The sequence below is a fragment of the Odontomachus brunneus genome, unplaced genomic scaffold (assembly GCF_010583005.1).
Source record: "Odontomachus brunneus isolate Ranch 3 - 2012 unplaced genomic scaffold, Obru_v1 Obru_scaffold_044, whole genome shotgun sequence".
Classification (NCBI taxonomy): Eukaryota; Metazoa; Arthropoda; class Insecta; order Hymenoptera; family Formicidae; genus Odontomachus; species Odontomachus brunneus.
Genome location: NW_022639494.1, coordinates 1,274,743 through 1,298,797, shown reverse-complemented (window position 1 = coordinate 1,298,797; position 24,055 = coordinate 1,274,743). Strand labels below are relative to the sequence as shown.

General features: G+C 44.9%; 1 protein-coding gene across 5 annotated transcripts in view; it reads right to left on the bottom strand.

The window, feature by feature from the left end:
- LOC116844664 (nucleolysin TIAR) overlaps positions 1 to 24,055 on the bottom strand; it is a 475,685-nt gene that overhangs the window by 250,147 nt on the left and 201,483 nt on the right. The gene's annotated exons all lie outside the window — the stretch shown is intronic.

Sequence of the window (24,055 nt, the reverse complement as noted above, 5' to 3'; positions counted from 1 at the left end):
AGACTTCTCGTATTAACGCTCGTTTGTTATTTATTTTCTCTGCCTAACAATGTTCAAGGCCGAAGCGAGAGCGAAAGAGGAAGGCGTTAATAATAACAGCGGAGGGAAGGGGTAAGCGCGCGGGGTGAACGGGAGACGCGTGCAACATCTTTGTGCGGGAGATGTGTGCGGGAAGATTATCCGGTGACAAATGAACAAACATACGGCTCGTGTTACTTCTCTTTTCCTGGCATATGCGGTTAACGCCTCATTTTCTGTCTCTCTCTCTTTTTCGACCACGTCTCAGTAATGTTCGCTACGATACACCGTCACGCGTTGCGTGAATGTGCATTTTAATGCTGCGTGCTAACTGCTTGGTCGGCTAAACCCCCATGAAATTACATGAATGGCGTAGCATCACCGGCGTCGTCTCACTGAGCCCGATAATGACCAAGTCGAAAGTTCCTGCCTAATTAAATCTCCACGGCATGTCGTTCGAACTTATCGTTTCTTCGGTGGCCCGTTTCGCGTTAACGTTTCGTTCAGTGCGTTTCGTAGTCAGTAAAATTTAAAAGGAAACTTCGGATCTCCTTGAGACGATCCACTGAACGCGAAAACTATTATTCGAGCCCATTATACATTTCGCTAACGTTATACGCAGACGAGAAATCGTCGAGCACGAGAGCAAGTAGTAAAGGAAATAAAGCGCATGTACGCTATTCCGAAATTTTTTAATATTCGCGCTCGAATGTTCCCCGGACGATACTGCTCGGTAAACTGTTTATCGTCGAAGAGAGGAGGAATTTGCGGAAGGGAGGCTGTTTTTTCGGAAATGTCTCTATTTTTTTTCCGTGTCGAAATGCAGCGATCGCGTTCATAATCCTGGCGAACGTCACGGACATATTAATGAGTGGTGGCACGACGGAATAGAAAATTCCGCGCGAAATTGAGCGTACTCGCATCCGTAACATGCAAATACGTGCGGCGGGACATTTATTCGCATACGTTATATTGGCTGGCGTTTCATTGCGGCCGGATTTGCAGCCGTACTCCTCCCCCCCTTTCTTTTCCAGGCGGCGCCTACGCCGGGATCCACGCGTGTCAGAGGCGTGAAATTAAATTCATGTCAAAGATAATTGTCACATCGCAACGACGCGACGTCACTCAAGCTTCTTGCCTCCAACGGTGTTTTCGCATACCCGTGGACGTATTACGCATTCACATATATGCACGTGATCGGAATTAAAGAAATCTGCGGACGAGGCAAAAGCACGCGGAAAGTCATGCCAACTTGGAATCTCGTTGTATCGACCGAGGAGAAATACGTTTTTTCCCGAAAATGGAAAGTACAGATTGGGGTAACGCTGAAAAAAATAAACGATCGCGTCACAAGTAAAAGAACTTTTTAGGCTGCCGATTTTTCAACAGCATTTTAAACGTAGGTTTATACTCTATTTTGAAAATGTGTCGGGCGGTTTAAACAGAATTTAGATTTGAATCCAAGTTTAAGCTATTGTTGAAAAATCGGTGCTTAGTGTTTCATATTTTTCGCATTTCATTCGATAGCTCTGTTCTGACTTCTGCGTGAAAATGAACGAAGTGCCACGTGTGTCTATGTATATATGTGTTGACTATTGTGTTAATTTCTCGGGAAGAGTCTATGTCACGGAATGGAATAAGTTTTCAACATGTACGCAGACGCCAGCAGCTCCTTCCTCAGAAACAAAGACTGTCACGTTAGAGGTATGTACGCACAAATTGGATAACTTTAATTACGTATCGTTGTCCGCACGAGAGAGAAAGCCAATCGGAACTTCTCGCAAGTAATTATGCAAGTCTACATGCGAAATGCAAGAGCTGCGATTAATTTTTAACGATTATCCACGATCGAATATCACGCGCGGGTGAATTTTGGTTCGCACGTGCCTCGATTCAGTCACGAAACAAGCTGTTCTGTGCAGAAAAACGCCGAAAGACACCGCAAGGACGTCTAAACAGCCGTTCAAAAATCGTCCCGTGTGGACATTGCGATTTGAAAACGGTGCTGGAAATTTGCATTTCGCTGCCGATAGAACAAACGGACGACAATAAGCTAATTGCATATCAGCGTCGGCATTCTACTATTCTGCTATTAACACACTGCTTCTGAATATCAACGACGAGAAGGCGATACTCGCGACGCCGCGCGCGGCTGATTCTAATCAAAATTCTACGTAAAATCCTTAAGAGCGGGGCAAGGTGGTTCTCGAGTGCACCACCGTCTAACCTCGTCGCCGGCATCGATTTTCAAAGCGTACTTGAACCTCTTTAACCCCTCTTGCGGTCGATCGATCGCGCGGTCGCGCCGAGGGGAAACGCGCGAGTTTAATGAGTGTTGGCATTGGAGAGGGTCTCGATACGAGTGTCGATCTCCCGCGATCGTGCTCCACCCGCACGACAACGTAAGGGAAGACAGATTAGTATCGATGTACCTCCAGGTAACCCTGGAGGCGCACAACGGCGCGGCGCAAGTACGTGCACGCGGGGATGAAACGGAGTTAGGGACGGGCCCGACGAGAAGAAAAGAGGACGAGAAGCGCGGACCGAGCGGAAAGAGTCGATGCCGAAAGAGAATGGTCTCCCTTGCGTATTTTACGAGCGCGTCACCGGGTGTACACATTGTGCACAAGCAGTCGGGAAGATGGTGTGTGCGAGTGGCCGTGTGTACGCATCGGTCTCTCATTGTGTGCTCACCCACAGCGCCGCGCCACAATGCAGCGTCGGTTGTAGGAACGTTTATACACCGCGCCTACAGTCAACGTTAGAAACCTCGACGCAAACGTCATCGAGGGCGCAGTGGCAGATTACAGCGATGCCCGACATGTATCAAGTCCAGAAGCTCGGTACGATGTCGAGCAGCACAGCGTGCGCACGCGGAGAAGGATGATTCTTGCGCTACGTGCTTTGATCTACGACGATGGCCTAAAGGATTATCTATGCATCGTATTATTCCGCATGACCTGATAAAGGGGAGACCTCGGAAGATTTCTCGGTACTTCACGGATAGAACATTCGCCAATTTCTCTCTCTCTCTCTCTCTCTCTCTCTCTCTCTCTCTCTCTCTGCATGTGGGAAAATATATCTTCAAAATATAAACGGTGGCAGAAGAGAGCTAAGCTTTCTTTTACCAAATTTTGGTGGCGGAATATCGCGGTGTTTAGCGCAAATTGTGCAACACGCACTTTCGTTCTCGCCAATGCATACCCGACAATGGAATTTGTAAGATTAAGTGACATTCCTCTTTAATTGCGAATAAGCGATCGACAGTCATTGAAAAATGCGCACGTTAAAATAGTAATTATCTGCCGTGAGCGAGAGAAACCGAACATTAAACCAAGGTATAAGTGCACCCGATAAAGGAGGCGAAGCGAGGATCAGCCATTTTGCTTTTTTAAACTATATTTTCTCGCGGCGGACCTTTCGCGCGGATGTGTATGTGTGCGACTCAAACTAAAAAAGAAAGAGCCAGAATTGACTCGTATGCGTAACAACGTGGAAAGCGCGACGGCAAAGCACCTGGATAAGGTTGCAAAAGTCGTGCTACGTTTAATTAAGGAGAAATCCCATAACCCACTAATGGGCGTAACGATGTGGCTGAAAAGGGACGTAGGCACCGCAAAGAATAGGAAGAAGTGCTTTCTCTCCCTGGATTTCGCGCGAATACCAGCAAGCCTTTGCCCTTAATTCCGTAATACAAATATATGCACCTACCGGTGAGAGAGAGAGAGAGAGAGAGAGAGAGAGAGAGAGAGAGGGAGAAAGAGGGAGGAAAGGGATAGGGAAGCCAGCAGAAGGGCAAGGGAAGAGAAAGATAGAGAAAAGGGGTGGGCATAATGCACGCTCGTCTGAGTACAGTCTGTAATTATGAAATAACCCCGGACCCTCTTTACGCTTCTATTATCATAGCTTTTTACGCTAGTACCGAAGAAACCACGGGAAATTTTTCCGCGCCCAGGGCCCGCGCTCGAAAAGTCGTTCTCCATTTTCCTTCCGACTGCTCTCTTCTATCTCGGCTGGCTGCAAAGGAGGGAAAAGAAGAGGGTATATTCGTAGTTGTCAAGCCAACATCATCATTCACGTCTCTAACTAGACGTCATTTTTCGTATGTGACACTCTCTCTTTCTCTCTTGCCAGCTTTGTACCATTCCTTGTAATTTCGTGTTGCAAATATCCGGCGTATGTGTACGTACGTGTGCATAATTAAAGAGTAAGGTATGTTAGTTCTTGTTGTATGTTGGTTCTTGTTTTACAGTGCTTTCGCGTGGCAATAAGTCACGTGCAGAAATTAATTAATCTCCACATTTATTGCTATCATTATTCTCCTGTCGCGCGATCTACAGATGCGCTTAAATAAAGAAAGCTTTAATATTCTTCACATTAATTTAGCGCTTCCACATATGTCACACGAACACGCCTTCTCACACTTACTTCTCCAGATGTTGTTTATATAGAATATCGAGGCGTTATTATTTACACGATAATCACTCGAATCGTTATAAGCATGTATCCCTAATTACGGATATTTGAGCAGACAGGTATAATTTTTCCTCGTGGATTTTGAGATTTCCAGCGGCCCGATTACATAAGCGCATCGTGCCGCTCCAATTCTTGAATTATTTATGCCGACTTTGTTGAGGACCGTTGCGCCGCAGAGACCGAGCATCGTGCATTCACAATAAGACAAGGGCAATGTATTCTCTAACAGCATATATGTATAGAGATGCGCTCAAAAAACAAACAGGATTGAGAATCACGTAAGAACCCTCGATAATCCGGCCAACGATGGCGTAATTATTTCACTGAAAAAGATCAGCACACGCGCTAATGCACATTTATACGATTGTGTTGCTTTCTTTCATTGCCGCGGGCCAGATTATCTCTGCTCTGACATACACATTTCCAAAACGATTTTATCTGATCTTTCGTACGTATCCAGTTTCCGAATATACATACGTACGCGTAACTTTTTAATTGCCAGGCTTATACTCATTCGTATTTGCTGATTTCGTGCTGATTAACCGGCGGCCCGACGTGCAAAGCAGCGCGGCTTGATTTTACGGAGCTTCTTTGCAAAAACGGACTTTTTAGCTTTCCATTACAAGTTCGGAACTCGTGATCCCTTAACGCCCCTTAATTCTTTGATACTCGCGGCGGGAGCGTTGCGCAGGCAAGAATTACTGTCGGTGAGAGACGATACAAACGCCGCCTACGCGCCACGTGGTCTACAATACCTACGCAGCATGTACTCGCGTGGCCGCTTCAGTGTTAGCAGTTACATCTTGTTTCGCTAACACCCTATTCATTACCCTGCTCACTCCATCGACCTCGGCGTACACGAGTCCGGTCTGCATTTCAGTCTGCTCGCATTAAAGCTCTAAATACCGTGCGACGAGAGCAAACGGATCTCCGCCGCATCAGGATACCGCTATCTACTTCCTACCGTCTCTCCGCATGACCCGCAATGTATGTATATATATATGTATGTATATGTCTCTCTCTTTCTCATGCTCTCTCTCTCTCTCTCTCTCTCTCCCTATCACATCTGGCGCGTTCTACACTCTACAAATTTCTCCGCGGGCGTACGTGTCCCTCTCCCTCTCCCGTTACGACGGCCGTGCATTAAAATCCGTAACTACCGCACCGAGTCCCGCAATTCGCGAAGTTTACGCGCCCGCCCGCGATCTGATAGTTCTGCACAGCGCGGCCTCAATTACCCGCGCGTAATTTTCAATCCGTCCATGCTGAAATTTGGCGATGCTCAAACTCACAACAATTGGAATATTCATTTCCAGCGTTTCTCTGCATCTCTCTCTCTTGCTTAATTCTTCCCGATATTTTACGCATGAGACATTGATAGTTATTTTTACGTTCTCCGTAATTAGATTAATCTTTTTTTATTTCTATTTGCGTACGTCTTTTCGTGTCTGATATTTTTTGTAGAAGGTAAGTGTATGTAGCTCTTCTTGACGCGAATGTTGAAGTATGATGTAAGATAAAAATATCAACGCCTACACATGTACCTGGATACTTTTGTTTCTTTTTTTTTAATACGAATAAATACGAATTTGTTAAATACGAATTTGTTTAATAAATAAATATGCTTTCAACATGGGAATAGATGTACATATATTAAATATATACATTTATTCCATGTTGAAAAATTCATATACTGTGTGAGAACAAAAATATTTAAGAAATAAAAAAATATTTATTCTATGAGTACTAATAACACATATCTTTATACCAATATACACATTTTCACACTGAAAAAAGGTTTTCAAATAAGAAAATATATATTTTCTGAAAACCTTATCTTTTCAATTGTTTGTTCCATTTAAATAAAAGAATTTAGATTTAATTAAATATGTTGTTAGTACCCACGAATAAATATTTCTTATTTTTCAGATATTTATCAGTATATTTAAAAAGACCAAAACACACAACATACAGTAAGAATACCCAACACTTGTTCAGGCATTGATATTTTTATCTTAATCTCGAATTCTTTGAAGTAATGATTTGGAAGAAAGGTATAAAAAAGTACAAAATATATTCTTTCTAATGACATTTTCTCATTTTGAAAAAAGAAAAAAAAGTAAAAATGAAAAATCTAGCCGAGCTAAATTGTGCGCAATAACGACGTCAAGCTCTCAATTCGAATAGCTTTGGAGATTTCGTCAGGTTAATATTTATAAAGTTCATCACGCATTAACTTTTACTCGTATTTTTTTGCAAAGTGTCATTAAAAGCTATTATGCGCGTATACTCGAAACGCGAGCGGGTGCTTTAACGTCCGTGCTTTAATTCTCGATTTACCAACGATTTAACGCTGCAACATAAATATGCTTTAAAAAGATTCCATCTGCATTGCCCGTTGGTGATTTTAATCGTTGTGTTTGTCATCTATTTTTCTTTGGTTTATTCGAACCACCGATTGATTGTAACAGGAACACGGTATTGCAACACTATGCTGCGACGATACGCTGCATTTTGTACGCGAAACGCAAAAGACCGCCAGACTGAAGTGGTCGAGTCAATTGATATTTTTACGTTGAGATCACTTTTTGTTTGTTATCGAATTTATTTCAATTACGATGTGCGCGCGCGCGCGCGGTATTAAAATCGAGTCGTCAGCTACGTGTTTCGTTCACGAGATATTCGCGAGCGCAACGACGACGACGTCGTCGTATATATTTACTAAGAGACGCAATATTTTCCTTGGCAATCCGGATTCTCAAAGTATCGAACGATGAGTGCCTCTTGAAATTCATGCAATCGTCGCATATTTGAAGTATTTACCTACCTGTTGCGCTCACTATTAAAGAAAAGTACGTTAAATTCATATTTCTTGTAGCTACTGTGCCGCGTCGCCTTACCCGGATCCGTTTGCCCTCTTGTTTACATTTTACGTCGCTTCGTATCTGTACATAGGTTCCGCAGGTTGAATCCGTCCGCGCAAGACAAATAGCGGGCGCCCGGGCGCGAGATCGCGTAAAGAAATGGCGAGAAAGGCGAAAACGTCGTTTCATTAGCACGGGCAAATAGACGGGCAACAACTGCCGCCATTTGTTTCCGCAATTATCGCCGTATTGTAACGCCGCCACTACCGCTATGCCACGGGGCCGGAGCGCATAGTAAAAGCTTTGGACTAAAGCAAGCTACCGCACCCCGGAGATTCTAATCTCACTTTCGTGCGTCAAGGGGTTGTCGCCTCGCGTTCGTGCGAGACAACGCTGCGCGGAGCGTCGGGGCCCTCGAATGATACCGGATAGGCAGAGGTGAGAAATTCAAAAGGGCGAGATTAGTCGCGTACATGGCTGCCGTTGCCACTTAGAGCTACGTCGTACCATTTGCTTTGCAAATAATCTCGCCGTTCTCCGTCGTTCCCGACCGTTGTTTAGTTGCACACATTCAGCTACCCAGCACACGTTCCATCATAAATATGTATCATCCGGATGTACGTATCTACGTACGTACAGACGCAGCTAAGTGCACACAACGCGCGACTCCGACCCGTGGTACGCCCTTGGCGTAATCGCTCGCTCACGCTTCCACAACGTTTTGCCGAACACACCCCGGGTCGTTACGCCTATTGTCGCACGCGTACACGCACCGCACATATGCGTGCACACACGCATCTCCCGCTAACCGAAGAGACCGAACGTCGAATGGCGGAGCGCGCGCGGCGCGGCGTGGCGCCGCATTAAGGCCGCGTTTGCTCGTGAATGATTTTTAACGCGGCCAATTAGAGAAAGCACGAACGTGATTTTCGTGGAAGATAAATGCATTTAATAAACGGAACGTCCTGCCGACCTCCGGAGGCAACGCGCTAGGGCGGCATATGGAAGTGACGTGTGTCTGAATACCGAGCCGCCGCCGCCGCCCCCGGTTCTCCCGCCCTGCGGACGTGTACGGCTAATTATCGTCGACGAGATGCGCTTTGCCACCGGCGTCGCGATCGCCGATGAAGACCGCCCCATACCCGCCGAGCAAAGGGGTTGATATACAAAGAGAGCGAGTAAAAGTATCGGTCGATGGCAGTGTAATTTATTTAATTAAAGCCAGCCATGCGTCGCCGCCGTTTATCGTTCAGTGGTGTTGGTGGCGATTGAGCACCAAGCACGCCTTCATATATCGCGTAATAACTGACGGATGGCACGGGGTCCAAACGCGCGGACATTCGCGTATTTGCAACAGCGTCGCGCAAATATTAGCCCTTCGTCTGCTTCGTGGGTTATTTTGCGAACAGTTGAAATTTCAATTGTCTGCTACGGATTTTGCTGAAAAAAAAAAATGATAAATGGTGGGGGTCAAACAACGTTCTGACTAGAAAGCAGGGACTTGAAATAACGAGAAAAATTTTTCCCGACTTTTTTTACTCTCGTATAGGGGAAAAAAGTGATATTGCCCGTGGAGCAAATCGCGTTAATGAAAAATAGGGGAGTAGAAGGAGGGTTGGTCGTCGCAATCATCATTCTTGTCCCCGATGATTTTGCGATCTTTATCGTTGGGAGAAGACCGCATTATCGAATTACGCGTTTTGACCCTGTCACGATGGTTGACGTTTCGTCACTGGCGCGTTCTCTCGAAATCCATCGTCGTGCTCTCGAGTCGACCTCTCATTCCGATCATTTTGTGCGCTAATAACATTTCGGTTTTCCGCTTACCGAATGAAGCTCGCCTGGCGGAGCCTATCATATGCGTCGCGGAAGCAACGAAAAAAGGGGAGGAAATGGAAAAAAGAGAAAAAAAAGGAAGAGAAATACGCCCGAAAGCCGTCCCGCGCGGACGTTTTGGACAGGAGTGCTGTCGCACGCGGACCTGCGCGCTGCTTTGTATGAAAAGCAGGAGAGCGATGGGTTTTACATGCAGGAAAACATCCATCCATTCGGTGCGTCCGTGCGCACAGGAGAGAAGTCAGGCGGCGCGGTCGAACTGCCGTCGACGGTCGCCGCTGCGGCCGCCACCGCCACCACCACCGCGGTGCTTTCGAGGTGCATTTGCATATCCACTGGTTTATACTTTTTCGATATCGAGCCGCGGCGGCGCGCCCCAGCGCAGTCACTCGGTCGGTGCGCGAAATTGCGCCACTTCGGGCACTCTCTCCCCTATCGTCGTTACGTCGTTGCTAATTTAAGGGCCTCGGCGATCTAACGGCTCCCCGTGGCTTCGCGTATCCAGCTCTTTCGCTTGGCTGCCGTCGTTACCGGGCCGGATATTGCGATACGATGGCCTCACTGCCAGCGATGCCGCGGCGTTCGGTTAGCCACCGACGCAGCGCTTTTTGCGCGAGAAGGGTTCATCCCCTGCCGTCGAACCGCGCGCGCGCGCGCACGTAATATCTCCCGTCGTATGTAAGGCCATTCGCTCGGAAACTGAAGAAGAACGGCCGCTACCGCATCGTGTCGCGGAAGAGACGATATCGCGCGCTAGAAAACGCATCTAGTTAACCCACCACCCCCCGTCCCGAGGAACGCCTTGATCGTTTCGGGCGTCTTTATTGTTTTTCTCGCGTCAGTGCGATCGACGAGGGCCGATCAGGACATCGTAGAGAGGAGGACGAGAGAACACGAGGAGTGTTCAACAACGGTGTGTTTCTGAGCCGGAGTTTGCGCAAAACCGATAGAGTGACGAACAACCGGCAGAATTTATCCGCGACCATCATCGAATCCCGACTTTGGTCTTCGAGCTCTTGTCGATTTATTTCCTTTTTCTTTTTTTACAATAGAAGAGGAAACAGAATTTGCCCGCGATCGTTGAATCTCGGATTTTCTCGTGAGCGATTTATTTACTTCTCATGAGCGGTTTATTTTCTTTCTCTTTTTACGAGATCGTTTCTCCTAAAATGGCAGGGATAATGTATCGGCGAGGAGGACCTATAATCGCCGAGCATCGTTATTCACAAGAAGTAACGCGCTTAACCGTGAAGGTTCAATTTAATCATGCTCTACGAACGCCTTTATACTAAGCGTGTAGGCTCATTAAGTGCCCATCGCATGTGGCACACGCCAAAGCGGCATCGACTTATCGATTAGTACGTGAGTTTTTAATGACGGCGACACGCAAATTATAATACGGCTAGACCTGTGCGGATCGAGCGAGCGAAAAAGTAATCAAACGGATTGTATTCTAAAGTGGCACTTGGACGGGAAACTTTATGAGGCACGAACTAGCAGGGCGGGCTTAACGGCGGTGACGATAAATTATTGCAACTAATGGCTAGTGAATGCAGAGAACTTGATAATTCCGGGGCCTTTTATACTTTTCTCTCGGCGAACGATTTGTCATAACCCGCGTTACGAGTTGCAGCATTGACGTGTCGTCGTGATTTATTGCCGCGTCGCTCCATTTCGATCGTCGAAACAAAATAAGGGAAATTATTGCCTGTTTACCAAACGCGACGCGCCAAACGAATTTTTGCGTCGCGATATTTTCGAAAGATACGTTTATTGTTTTTTCCTTTCTAGCCGGATTTCGGAATCGAGTCACGTTCGATGCTCGATGAAATTTGCATTTTTACCGAGTTGAGTTCGATGCAAATTTCTGCCAAATTTTTTCCCATCACTTCCCCCTAAAGCGGTCATACTTCGCTAATCCGCGAGTTCACTTCGGGAAATAGTCGCGGAAACATGGACTGGCTTGTGGCGTAGCCGCCGGTGATTTATTTAAAACATCTATGCGGTTTTTGTTAACCATGCATACGGCGTATGAATTTATATCATCAGTCCGGCCGCTTCCGAATGAGCGACTGACGTTTCAATTGGCGCCCGCAGCGATTTCAAGGAATCAGAATATCACGATTTAAAATCATGCGCATTCTGTTTTCAGAGAGCCGGCGTAAATTGCGATTTGCGCTACATAATTAATTGATCTGCTAACTATCGTGCCGTAATTTTATCATGCAACAGCTTTGAATACGCGTAATCAAAGTGCACGGAATTTAGTTACCGTGTTACATTTCTCTCGCGTAGACGTGTACATTTCTATTTCTAGACGCGTCGAATCTCTCGAGTTGAAATTTTGCTTTACCATTTCTGCGAATTCCGTCAAACTTGAAGGATCAATGGAGCACACCTTGAGAGAGATATATAAAACGATACAAAACCATTATCCCACCTCGAGTGCGGCAAATATAAAAAAAATGTGGGCAAAGAAAATATTAAATAATTAGTATGAGGGAACAATGGGATTAATGGCTAAACAAAGAAACACTTTTTCTTTGCTCAATCTTTTTTCTCAGATCTTTTTCTCGGTGTTGGAAATTCCAATGAAATTCTTCAAGCTCTTAAAAGAGCTGATAGGAAGCTGTAAAAGTAAATATGTTATATGTGTCCAATAATACTGTACTGTACTTCAAACTTTATCAATGGCTTTTTTGCCACAACATATGCAAGTCTACGTAAAGTATGACAACCCAAAAAACCTCTAAAAATATTTGTTATATTAAAAAATTATTCATGAAAAAGTTTCATGTATATTCGAGGGATCTTTATAAGAGACTCTCTATAAAAACAAAAATTCGCCCTCGTTCCCCCTTGAAAGAGTTCTCTTATAAAATGTTACATATATTTGGATTCTATGAGAAAAAATACTAAAACATTAAAACTTAATTTTAATGTTTATAACCTTTAATAGAAATATTTTTCAAAGAAATATTCCAGATAAACTTTACTTGTTAGTTTGTTCACTTGATAAAAAGTACATAGTTAGAAAGACCTCTTGAATACATAAAACTTTCTCATAAACAACTTTTTGATACGACAAATATTTTTAAAGTTCTTAGGTTTTCACACTACGTGAGCCATTCTGTATACACTTCACACGCATATATAAAGTCTAAAATATTAATATTATTAAGTAATTCAATAACTATAGTACAGTGTTATATCTCGCGAGATTTTCTCCATCGATCCTTATATTCAACTTACGGAATTAACGCAGAAGCAAAAAATTTCGATTTGGGATGAACGATAAAGATTATGCAAAGTAATTCATTAATTAAGGCTCAACCCACAAGATGAAATCGGATTTCAGGTAGCAGAATGACCAATTTTGCAGCGTGTTAAAGGAGCAGGTATTTTAAAATCACAAAAAGATAACAAATAACCGGCGGTCGCATGATTTGAAATTAAAGTTTTAAACTTATGCATTGCTTCGCGCGTGTGTTTTTTATTGCTGCTCAGACTTCGCCGGCGCGCGATATAATGGCACTTTGGCGTAACTCGAGTGGTAATTTTTACGCAAGAGTGTGGCAACACAGAGTCGTACATCGCGTACTTTCGCTGCAGTAGTATTGTATCTTCGCAAAGGATAGTAAGATACAAGCTCGCACATAGCTTGCATTGTTGTACGTCATCATTAGCAGTACACGGAACTTCGTTTTCCTTGCGCGAATTCGCCCTGGTTAAAGTGATATACGACTTTTTCTTTATGCAGACAGTCGCGGGCAAAGTTGCGATAGTAATTAAGTCTCTTCGTAATACGTTAGATGCATATGCATGCTGCGCAATTCATATCCATAGCGAGGGAAAGAGATAGGGGAGAGAGAGAGATTATCGTTCCCTTAACTTTACGTGTCATAGTCCGCGTATCAGAATATGTCGGGAACATTTCTCGCAATCGCGACGTATCTCGAAATTTGCGCCCATTCTTGTGCGGCCCCGTGAAGTCTTTCGCTCGCGCGATCGTTTATCCTCTCGCGACACTTCCCACTTTTCATATTACCGTTGGTGACGCACGGATAGCGCGTATTACGGAAACATTTTCATTCAATTACCGATTTCTCTCGCGCGGCGTTACAAGTTCAGAGCTCCAGAACGGGGTAGTTTTGTGCCGTCTTGTTATCGCGAACCCGCTGCTGACTAACTGTTTGACGTAAATAACGGAGCGTGCTACCGTGTGTTACGTCAACAACACACGGAGGGCCTAGGACCGACCTGCGTAGCGTATGCCAGGTGTTATGATCCGTCGACGGCTGCGAAAGGACGCGAGGCTTTAAGAGAACGCGCTCAAGGAGGAAAACAGGCGCATATGCATGGCTGGGGCCCTCTCCTCGCGACGTAATCTTTACAACCGCTCATAAACTCCGTTTTTCATATCGTTCACAGGCTCCTTACCCGCGCACCCTTCCTCTTTCTGTTTTTCCGCCGGCACGCGTCTCACGGCGACAAAATAATTTTCCCCCCACGACGGATAAGACTTACCCCGGGTGAATTCTGCATTTTAAAATTACTCACCGACTACTATCTGGTATAGGGTGGATACACGTCGACGTGATTCATTTCTTCGTTAGCGCCGTATTTCACGCGGTGATCGCGGCCCTCTTACGCGCGAGCACCTTCGTAAATCCCTTCGCAGTTTCTCTCAATAAAACTTACGTGCTCTCAGGCTCTTTCCCCTTCGCTTATCGTTAATTTAAGATGAGCTCGATAACCTGGCGCGTTGTCTCCTTCGTGAACATTCATTCGCGTGCATTCATCGAATGTGTATCAGTGGTGCACGCATGAATAAATCGCGAGGAATGCGGGATATTTCCATTTCCCGATATATTCTCAAATAAGTCGTTACCTTTTTCCTTTTAAATATATTTACAATATCATACGATTAGCGCAATGTAATACATTTTAGATCGCGTAATAAATAATTACGGACTTTCCAAATGTAACGTGGAACAATTATATCTTTACATTGTCATAATTTTATCAACTCATAAAACGAATTATTAATAATTAAACAATATACGATGTACGAAATAATAATTAATTTTTATTCATAAAATTAATAATTATTAATAATGAAGCAATATGCATGAAAGATCGTAAAAGATCATAGGTTAAAACGGCGCACAATTGTCTCATAAAATTATAACAACATAAATATAATAATTTCATTTTACCAGAATAATCAGAAACTACTTATTACGCGACCCAATGGAATTAATTATCTGAGATATCTACTTCGTTGTTGATTAATGATGAAACGTGGAAGTGAGCTATTAAAACAATATCTTGGCGATATTGAACTTTGAAATTTCAAACGAGAAACAGAGTGAGAGAAAGAGAAAGAGAGAACGAAAGACACGGAGAGAGGATGTATTTCTTCCCATATATTAAATTCTTTGCAATTTTACTCTGTTTCCACTAATGTAAAAATAGATTGCCGGCAAAGTCATCTTGCTAAGGAACATGACAAATTTCGCTAACAGCAAATTTTTTAATAACACTTCAATCTCTAGAATACAAACAGCACATATGAAACGATAATAAATTATTGCAGAATGTCAACTTATTTCTCGTTTACGACATTCCGTATGACACAATTTTTACTATAAAAATTCTCTCTAACATATGAATATCATTATACGCGCGAGAAAAAATGTAACGCGCTCAAGTACAAGTTTCGCAGATCGACCTCTTTGCCCTAGACTCCAATTTGCCGTACATCTAACAAGTACTGTGAAACGACGGAGCGTTAAATCGCGGATACATCGTGTCGGACATATCTACCTGTACGGGGGTAGCGAGGTGAAAACGTCGACGGCGCGTTGTCGCATAAATGGTGGTACATTCGAGCGAAGAGGGCCACCTTATTCACGGTACTTGAGTTATCGCACACGGGGGATTGCAGTGATTCTCACTATCGAATATTGCAGCGTTGTCCGGCGATCGTGCGCTGGCCGCGAAACAATGGCGAACGACTACCCTTATTGCTCTCCTAAGGGAACTCTTAGCATAGTAATGCTCGGTCACTAGACGCGTCCGGCCCGCGTCCATTTTCACGCGCGTTCGAACCTTTCCGTGTTTCTCGCCGGAAAATAACGCCCGGCTCCGGCAGAAAGGACGATATCCGCACTCGCTCGCTCGCTCGCTGTGCGCGAAATGCACGGCAGCGGCCACGGAACGCGCAGTGCGCGCTCTCTTTTTTCATAGTATCCGCTGACGTTTTGAAATCTACGCGAAATCCAAACGAATCGGCCGTGCCGAATGCGACGCGGCCCTTTTAACGACGGCGAGTTATTGACACTTCACGTTGCTCGGCTATGTGGCCATTGTTTCACCGCGCGTTTGCGTATAATACTCTTTTATAAGCCGCGCGCAGAAATTTCGTCGGTCTTGAAAAATGCGCCGCTGATTTTCACTCGCGAGCATTCGCTCATGAAACGCGACCAGATCGGATAACGTCGTAACGCACGTGCAGCGATGCAGAATCGCGATTACATCGCACGACGTGAAAATCATCGGCAGCGACTCGTTCGTTCAACAGCGTCGCGATCTCTCTCCTGAACATTACATTAGATGAAACAGGTATTTCACGGAGCGCCGCACAGCGGGAGATTTTTAGGCATTCTTGATCAATATTCTAAATCATGTTTTAAATTAGAATTTATATTTTATTTAGAATAAACTAGTTTATCTATATATATAAAGTAGAATGCCTGTTTCCTATAAACCTCCTAAACTTGTAGACCGATCTAAACCAAATTTTGCATAGTTACTCTCTAGGATCCTGCGAAAAATATAGGCTACATGAAACTTGGATCAACTCCACCTGCTTTCATGATTTCATCACCCTGACACTTATGTGATAATGCCAGGACAACGCCAGGTAGTTTCAACCAATTAAAATAAACTAGTTTATTAGTTGTATATTAAGCTCTGATAAAAATTCTATGACATCATTAGGTGGATTTGTAATATTTTTTTTACTCAGAATTTGAAGGAAACTTGATGTATCACAAGAAACCAAAAGCTTTTTCATAATCTCTTCCATATTTTTGCTGTGTGAACGTTTCGTTATATTTTAAAAAAGGTTGATCAAGCTACACATTGTCAGCTAGTCGCCGTTAATGTCGGTCACTTAACACAAACATCATGTTAGCTAAAATAATATATTGCGTAAAAATCATCCAGTATTTAGAAAATTGTTAAAAATTTTTATTTTTGGCTAGATTTTACTTAAATTCTTTCACTAAGCGTCAGTTTGATTCCGTCGAAATCAAGAAAGATGGTGCCCTACAGATCACCACATCTTTAGTGTGGGGGACATGCGTCACGCGCGAAGATTTATCGCGCGGCTGTCATCGCGTACGAGCGGACGATTTGGCCGAAATTCGGATTACAAACGTCGTGACAAACGTTCGGGTCGCGCTACGCGCGTCAACCGTTACGTCTGATAATATTTGTTGAAATACGCACTCTCTCCCACACGCGAGTGTGCGTGTGTGTCTCCTCGAGCATGAAAAGCGCGACAGGACGGTGCCCCGTCTCTCGTCCGGCAGCGCTGAAAAAGTGACTTCAAAATTGGCCCGACATTTTTCTTCGAACCAATCTGCGAGAAACGTGCTCGTAGAAAGCGGGCGGTAGTTCGTACTTCCGGTTGGCACGCGGTGGCACCGTTCCCGAAGTGTGTACCGCACATAAAAGTCATCCCACGTGTGCACGTTCATACGTGTCGGCCGCGTACACGTGGAAGTTGATACGTATAGGCGGCAATACGAGGAACGAGGTTGGGGTAGGGCGCGTGGTTGCATTAACTTGATTAAAGCGCGTATCCTTCCATCAGCGAAACGCCGATGGGCGCACGTGAAAATAATCCTTAAAGCTTCGACCTCGAGAGAGAGAGATAGAGACAGGTAGAACGGGAAAAAGGGAGAGAGAGGGAGAGGAAGAGAAAGAGAGAGAAAAAGTCCGCAGAAATAACGAATTTTCCTCGCTCGAACTTCCTTTGTAACTGGTCGCGGACTAGAAATGGCGCGCGGATTTGATTGTTTTCAGGACACGGTCGCTCGGAAGCGGAATATAATAATTTCTCGCGTACGTTTTTGCACTCGGGTAATTACATCCGAACGTGCGGAACGAAGCTGGCTAAGCTTCCGCCTGCGTCTATGATTATACGCTGTTCTGAGCGACGGACGCGTGCATATCAGATGTGCGCGCTTTTGCGACAAAGGCGGATGCTCGGTTCCTCCGCGTGGTAAACATCGGCTGGCAAATCCGCACGGCATTACCGTCACGATACGTGTATACACGTTTCTTCATCCCGATAAGAGTCTTATATTTTTTTTCACTTTATTAATGCTCACCCCGGGCGGTAACTTAATACACGACGGTATACCATAGTCCAAGTTTGATCTGTACAATTTCATTTATCTATTTTGATATTTTGTATAATACAACATATTTTAACACTAAAGAAAGTGAAAAAGAAAATTTTGAACATTATCAGAGTCAAAGTAGGAGTAAATTGTATCACTGGAATTAAACTTGCTTTGTTACTTGGCTCCTACTACGTTGTAGAATTCAAGGATTAATAGATCCAAAATTTCGACTCGGATTATTATCTGGCGCTTTACGGTGTAGAATTATAACATAGTCCCACCACAGCGAACACAAGGCGAACGGCTCAATGAAATGAGTTTCTTTTCGCGCGTGTCCCTCAATGTTTCTCTTATCCGCGTGCGGGAATGCGTACGCGGCTTGCACGCGCAAACCATCGGCCTTGATTATCCGGTATACTTGCGCAAGTAGCCGAAGCCCTAATCCACGTAGGTACTAGCTCATGTATGAAGCCGGCCCAAGATTCGATCTCGATATGATACCGCATCGTGGTTTACCGATTCTCTCTCATCGGTCGTGAGCTGGCCACAAATGCCAACGACAGAGCCTTCGCCGCACGACGCACCGCGAAGCGTCGTTGCACCACAAGGTTGGAATGGAGCGGGCGGCGGAGGTGGCGTGGTGCGTGTATACTCGTGTGCATGTTACACGCACGTGCGCGTGGTTGTGTTTGAACGTGGGCTTTGACGCAACAGCGTAAACAAAGAGAATGCGCGATGCACTTGTCTCCCGCGGCTCATCCTATTCTCTCGGTCCGTTGATCTGCATCGTGTCGCCAGTTAAACGCGGATTCCTCGCAAATGTACGTACATTAGAACACTGGTGTTGCCGGAGCGCGCGCGCATGTAAATGAGCAATCTCGGCCGCGCGTCATAATTGATACCGATCGAACCGCGCGCTCTCCACACGATATGCACGTGACTGCGGTGTTGTTTCTCTTCCTTTCGCCTCTTGTTCCGCGCGGGACTTCCCATTCGAACATATCAAACGGCATTCCTCCGTAATTTATTGGCGGCGCAGCGACGAGTTTTACCGACTAAACCGGATTTACAGTCAGCTCGGAAGATCGATCGTGCCTTCATGGCCGGTGAAATACAAACGGCCAACGCGGTTTTCGACGCGGAACACCTGAGAGCAGCAGAGAACTCGGCTATCTCGCGAAAACGCGAATGTGAGAAATGGAGCTTGAACCCTGTTAATAACGATAACAGCGGCACTAATGTGCGTAAACGGCAAAGACGCGCGGCTTATGGTGGTCTAACGGTGCGCGCCTCTCTCGCCGGGGGTGAAACGGAATACGGGAGTGAAGCTCGAGTTGTAACCCCTTTGTGTCGAAAAGCCTCGTAAATACTGGCACGATTATCCCCCGGCGCGATTCATAATGCAGGAAAAACGATGCGCGATTACGCAGTCAACCAGCCAAACCCAATCCCGCGCTTTTCGCCACGGCGGCCCTACAATCCTCTTTCTCTGTTTATCCTCCTTCCTCCCCCCCCGTCGCGCTCTCTCACCCTCGTTTCTTTTCGCACCCCTTTCTCGCCGCCGTCACCCCTTCGTCGAGCACCTTTCCTGTCAACGATCAAAGGTAGAAAGTGGAGCAGGGAGAATTTCCCTCGTTCCCGAACTTCCTCCTTTTATATCCGCCGATGGGTCGGTGTATCTATTTGCGGCCGCGGCAAGGTGGGCGCGGAGATTGCATGTCGCTATTAAAGGCGGTTCGGTGTGCAATTGATCTATAATATCGGGGTCACTATCACTATAAGGGATTATGGGCAGATCTGCATAGCGATTGAGATAATTGAAATCGCAATTACACGAATCGCAATTATGCAAATTGCGCCGCATATTGTGCGCCGCTTTAAGTTTCGCGCGTCGATAATTTTAGCGAATTTCGGAACATGCGTCCGCACACATGCACGGAATGCAATCGCGCATGTAGAGTTCATCATTTTTCTTTAAAAGCGCGAAAAGATGTTCCGCTTCTTGGCGTCACAATAGCGAGTGACCGCGCTATTCGCACTGAGTGAAAATTATGAAACTCAGCTTACTTACGGGCGCGTCCTACGATAGATATATCGCGAGGCATGAAAGTCCAAAATATTTTATCGCGATTCGCCGCTCGTACTATCGCCGTTTGTTATGCTTCCGCGCGCCGGCCATCTCCGGCCGCTATATTTTCATCTTTGCGGAATATACCCGGCGTTAGACCCCACGACTGCGTATTACGACTTCTCGCATAAACGACCGCTCTTAAAGTCGCTGTCCACCAGCTGCTGCTGACCTGAAACTAATACAACCTGCCAGCCGTATCGCGGAGACATTCCGCAAACGCTATATCCGCGCATCGTTTCGATCCCCCGCGAATGTCCCCGACTCTTGGCCGCGAAATGTTATTTGTAGTTTCGCGACGCAGGAATTACAGGCGTGCCCGATGTAGCGAACGATTGTCGGGATTTTAGTTTCACGTGATTTACGCTTTGCCGGAATCGCGTGAATCTCGTTTCATGGTACAAGTAGCTGAGAATTTCCGATTACAAAAAGAACTATTTCTTCTTTATTTTCGGAGACATCCTTAGGAATTTCTAGACAAACAACGCTAGGTGAAACGTTAGTCGCGCGTGTCGTATCGCGCGCGACTAGTAAACTTTTAAGAGTCAGTGCTCTTGGCTCTCGGCGAAAAACGGGCTAAACGAGCAACAACGATTCGCTGACAAGGCGCGAAATGAGCCGGCGCTTAACGAAATGTTAGACTCCTCCCTCTGCCTTATCGCAGTTCACCGTACAAACATATTTTCGCGTACGAGCGCGCGTCGTAAGAGTCGCAGTCGCGAGATGCGCGCAGGTGCATCGGCGCTGGAGTTTACTAGCAGTCTCTCTCGTGGAAAAGTAAAACAACCGGTGGCCGTCGTCCCAGTTGCGACATCCCTGCTATCCATTCGCCGAACGCCGTATACGTATGATCGTGAGGAGGATGGCGAAGATGGTTGGGTAGACGACGGCGACGCGGGGACAAGAGAAGGGCCGGGACCGGGGACGGGGAAACGGAAGCGGAGGAAAAACTCCGGGCCAGCCTGGTAGCTGCACCGGCATATTTACAGAGAGAATAGGGGAGATACGTTTTAGTTTTACATTTGTCGCCGAGGAGAAATAGTGCTTCGAGAGAGGGAGAGGAGAGAGAGAGAGAGAGAGAGAGTGTGTGTGTATGTGTGTATGTGTATGTGTACGGAGAGTGCTCCGGTACAGGTAGAGAAGTACGCGTGGGTGGATAGCGATGCCGAAGGAAAAAGGGAAGTGGAGAAGGTGGTGGTCGTAGATATGGTACCACCCGGCAGCGGACCGACGACCGACGCGGCGATGGGAAAGAGGACGACAAGAGAGATACGAGACTGCCATCTAACCGCGTCAGCGGGTGTGAGTCGAGCACGAGAGAGCGGTGAGAGTGAGTGAGAGAGAGAGAGAGAAAAAAAGAGAGAAAAAGAGAGAGAGGGGGAGATAGGGATGCAGGTAGCAACAAGGGGTGGCGGGCAAAACGGCAGGGGCGAAGAACGGGAGGGTGGTGCGGCGGCATAGGATCGGGTCCCATGTGCCTGTCACGGTTTTACAAGTCCATAAAAAGAGGAATTTCAGACTGAGTTAAATATTGCTGCCGCCCTCACTGAATTTCAAGCACGCATACGCGTACAGACTAGCTCGCCGGTACATATATAATAGGGAACGCATACAGACGCACGGCACCTTTTCACACGTGTAACGAGTACGGAGGGGTAGGGGGGGATCTTCGTGTGATATTTATTTGGCCCGTCATGCGTGCCTGTTAAATTATTTCAGGTCGCCCGGTCCGCGTGACGTCGATGCCGAGGGATTTGGAAATGTAACGGGTGGACTTTATTATCCGAGCGTCATTCGCGCGCTCTTATAATTGATGTTAAATCGCGCGTGCGGAGCACGTGGATACGTTTTTTCTTTTCTTTTTCACGTCGCGTCTTTTTCTCTGTTACACCGCAATCGCGCAGGGGACAGGGAGAAAGAGCGAGAGAAAGGGACGGACGATTTTTGGTTCGCTTTCTTTTTTTCGCCAAGGGAAACTCGGAAGCCACCTAATTCGTCCGGCTCTCGCGTTGCAATTCGTATTCGTATCAACCCTCTTGTGCGCACAAACGCAGAGAGATCGTGGGAAGAAAGTAGTTATGACAGGTTTCGTGGTTTATGGCTGATTCTCTAGAGATCCCAGGCACAGGAAGCAAAAGAGATTATCACAAGGGATGTACGCTTAATCCCGAACTATCGCTGCACCGGACAGCCTTACGTGTGGAAGATATTCTGGAAATACATGAAACTGTTACACCAAGTCCCATTTCACTGTGAATATCCTAAGCTTTACCTATATGTATACACAATCGCTGAAATAAGAAATTAAACGTAATTACGACCAAATTGTACCTGCGCGTCGCACGGAAATCCACGTTAATCCGTAAAAAAGAGGTCTTTCGCGACTGCACTTGTAACTATTTTATGTAATGCGGTACTACATCTTCACACTCGATTATATCAACTGTTGCTACGTTACGCGCTATATCTGCGTTGCCAGATCCGAAAATTAAAACTACAGATATCCGTTATCACGATCGATTCCGGGCATCGTTCTGAGCCGATTGATTCGTTGTACACTTCGAGGCGGGTAATGTTCTAACGATTTTTCTTTTCAGCGATAAGGAAACTGGAACATATTTTATTGACGCTGAAAACTGTACAGTGCCGCGAGATGCTGGGAAATCTATTTCTAACACGTTGCATCGAATACAGAAACTGTAATGGCTTGTCGAATCGTGACGATCGGCGAGACTGGCGCTTTCGATATATAGGCATCGATACGTGTGCGCTCACTAAGCACACTTCTCGAAAAATATTTTTGCTTAAGTTACTTAAGGTGATACTGAAGTCGATGACGAAAACATCGATAACGCAAAGATGATTATTAATACAATCACGCTTCTTTTTCATACTTCTTGAACCTACAAAATTTACGTAAATGTATGTTGCTTTCTTTTGCTATATTCAACAGAAAACCTAACCGTGTAGAAATCTTTCTGCAATCTTTTCCGATATTCTTAAGTTTTTGAATTCAGATGCGAAGATACAGCAATGTTCTTGAAAATTTATTTGTTTGGAGCATCTACAATTTCGGTATATATAAGCTGCGGAACTTTTGGATTAGACAAATATTACTGACAGCTGATTAACAGCTTGTGATTTTATTTAGCTTTTAGATTTTTTCATTGTGTAAAAATATTTATAATTCTGCACCAATACGACGTAAATTTTACAGGAAAATGTCAGTATTCTGTCGGTAAAATTTTCAGCTTCAGCATCTCCTTTTAAAGTACTCTACGAAATATAATGCTTTATCGATGTGTCATAAAAAATAAATTGAAAAGCCCTAGTTAACGGGATACTTTATAATATAAGGTACTTTATAACACAGTATCATATGGGTAATATAAAATAAAAATCTTGTATTACTGATTCGAGAATTTTCTTTTTTCCCCCTATAAAACTGTATTATTTCGCGTGAAAATGTTCACATAGGGATTCCCGTTACCAACGTTGCTGATTAATAAATATCTAAAACATCGTGGTCGATATTAAATATTCGATTAAGCGTGCGAGTAATTGTACTCGCGTGAAATCAAGGTAAAACGATGTTATTAACAATGTATTTAATAAATGCTTTTTTAGTAAAATATTAATGTAATGTGTGCTTTTGTGCCACTGTATGCATGTGTGGTTATTGAATTATTTTATTTTAACCATTGAATTAATTTAATTTTTATTCCATGATAACGGGCTTTATGTGTGAAATAAATAAGAGAGAAATTATATGATAAAGGTTTTATAAAGGTACGCATGAAAGAGAGACATTCCGTGCGCGAAATATCGCGTGTGGATAGTATCTTTTCGGCGGAGTCGATACACACGAGCCGACATTTGAATAACAAATGAAAAGTAAAGTAATAAAAGATCGAAGAGAATCGGCATTCTCTCTCGTAATATCTTCAAGATAAGAAGGCACTGTCAATATTGCCAGTTCTGTGCCGCAAACTTTCAAAATTTTCACGATCTCACGACTTTTTACGACGTAATCATCCCGATAAGTCGCACACTCGCGGTAGTGCGCGTCATCGAATAATTTATTTCCACAATCATGTATGAATTAGAAACGCTGACAGAAATAATAAATGAATCGTCAAAGTTTAATTGGTTACACGCATCTCATATGCGTATGTGCCGACCGTATATTTTAATAAATGACGTATATCGAAAAAGCGAAGTGCATTGTGTTCGCACGATGCAGTAACGATGAATAAGCCATAATAATATGTTTAATCGCGTATATACGCACACGCATACACACACACACACAC